A 2,672-nucleotide genomic window follows, 5' to 3' on the forward strand; every position below is an offset into this window, starting at 1 on the left:
TATATATATATATTTCACAGGAGGAGGACCACGCATGGCCCACGGGCCATTTATCCTCAGTCTGTGCTCTGCATTGGCTTTGTCAAGCATTTGCTAGATCTGCTGGCATTTGAGTTCCCCCTTTTCTACTCTGGCCACTTCATGACACCCTAAGTGAGATTATTCCCTTTTTAGAAAGGTAATGTTTTCAGAAAGTATCAATCATGTATTAGGACAACATATGCCTGATTATATCGCTCATTCAACAAATGGTTTTAGAGGTTAAACATTTTAGGATTAAAACTATAATGGTCAGTACAGCGATCCCCCGATATAACCATTACTGACTTCTTACGATTGTCAGAGTGTGGGCAGTCTTCTTTCATCTCTGCCCTACAACCAGCATGGAACCCTTCAAAGTAAATCTTAGACATTATATCATCCCATCAGCTAATATTCCAGTAGATGGCTTTGATAGGTAAGGTCTGAAAAATTTTGCCAAGATTCCATGATTTAAATAATTAGCAATGATTCCTTAATAACATAGTCGTAAAGTCTGTGTCCAAATTTCCCTAATTTTCTTTAACAGTTAATTTCTTTTCTTTCTTTTTTTTTTTCGGAACCAGGAGTGAACTCATGCCCTTATGCTTACCAGGCAAGCACTTATTCTTCTGAGCTATTCCCCCGCCGCCCCTAATAGTTAATTTCTTTAAGCCCAGGTCAAATAAGATCCATAAATTACATTTAGTTAGTAAATCCCTTAATTTCTCTTCTTAAATAATGGGGTTATTGACATGTAATTGCCACCCAATTAGTCATATATTGAAATTGTATAATTTTATAAGCTTTACATATGCATATAACCTTGGAGACAGCACCACAAACAAGATAAACTTATTCATAATCCACCAAGTTTCTCTGTGGCTCTTTGTAGTCTCACTTTACGGCCTCTCCACCTTACCTCACCCTACCACTAGCCCCAGTAACCACAAATTTTTCCTGTTATCACAGATTAGTTTGCATGTTCTAGAATTTCACATAAATGGAATTGTACAACTTTATTGACTTTGGTCTGTATTTCTTTTGCATTTGTAATTAGTTTGAGATTAATTCATGTCGTTGGGTGTATAAATACCTTTTTATTGTTCAGTGGGAGTCCATTAAATAAGCACACTACAATTTATCTATTCACCCATTAATGAAAGTTTGGATGGCTCTCAGTTCTGGGCTTTTATAAGTAAGGCTGTTAAAACAATGAAACAGTAAGCTAGGGATTGTGAGAAAATATTTGCAAATCATAGATCCAACAAAAGACAAATCCAAAGTGTATTGAGAATTCAGTGATAAAACTAACAACCTAAATAAAAATGGGCCAAAGATTTAGGGCAAATAGGCAGATGAAAATATCTTCAACATTTTTATGCAGGAAAAATGCAAATTAACACCAAAGATAAGATACTACTGTGTATTTACTCGAATGGTTAAAATTTAAAAATCCAAATCAACTGTTGGTGAGAATGAGGACAACAGAAACTCTTATCCACTGCTTAAGAGGATGTAAAGTGTAATGGTCACTTTGGAACAGTTTGGCATTTTCTTAATGAGTTAAATAAACATGGTACAGTATAAGTAGAATAATGTCTCTCCCAAGATGTCCCTAGAACCTGTGAATATTTTACCTTATATAGGACAAGGGACTTTGAAGATATAATTAAAGATTTTTGAGCAATCCATTCATCCAGAGGGGCTGGACAGGCCTGTGAGAGCACATGTGACACCTCCCTCCATCCAGAGGACCCGAAGAGGACTGATGAGACTGCCAGTGACAAAGTAGGACCCTGGCTGGCACACATATGATGGGAAGGTAGGACTAGTGACCTGGAAAGTCTGAAGCAGTACTAATAATACCCTATTCATGATTTTAAAAAAATGCAGAAATTGGAATAGATGTTCCTTACCTCAATCTGATAAAAACCATCTATGACAGACCAACAGCCTTCATATTAAATGGATAAAAACTCACAGTTTTCACTCTAAAATCAGGAACAAGACAATATAGATTTTGGACATATTAGCCAGAACAATTAGACAAGAGAAAGAAACAAAGATGTATAGGAGAGGGAGGAGTTAAATTATTATTATTTGTAGATGATATGATAGCCCACATAGCAGACCCCCAAAAATTTTGCCAAAAGACTTCTAGATTTAATAACTAAATTCAGTAGCATAATTTAATAACCAAATTCAATAGCATACAATGTCAATAATCAAAAATTAATAGCATTCCTGTATACAAATAGCAATCTCACTGACAGAAATGAAGGAAATCATACCCATCACAATATCATCCAAAAAGATGAAATGCTTAGGAGTAAGTCTGGTTTTGTGTGTGTGTGTGTGTGTGTGTGTGTGTGTGTGTGTGTGTTTTAGGGAAGGGTCTACAGGGTGTTCAGGGTCTCACTACTAGATTGGACTCGTAGTGATCCTCCTATTTACAGCCTCCCAAGACCTGGGATTACAGGTGTGCATCACCACACCCACTCTCAGTCACTGTCTGAGCATGCCCTGGGGGCAGGGCCAGCATGGCAGGTCCCTTGGATCAAACTCCTGGTCCCTGTGCCTGCTTGCAGGCACTTTAATCCACTGAGCTATTTGGCTGGCCCTAGGAATCAATCTAACAAACAAAATAAAAG

This window comes from Octodon degus, unplaced genomic scaffold (assembly GCF_000260255.1).
Source record: "Octodon degus isolate 3935 unplaced genomic scaffold, OctDeg1.0 scaffold00200, whole genome shotgun sequence".
Lineage (NCBI taxonomy): Eukaryota > Metazoa > Chordata > Mammalia > Rodentia > Octodontidae > Octodon > Octodon degus.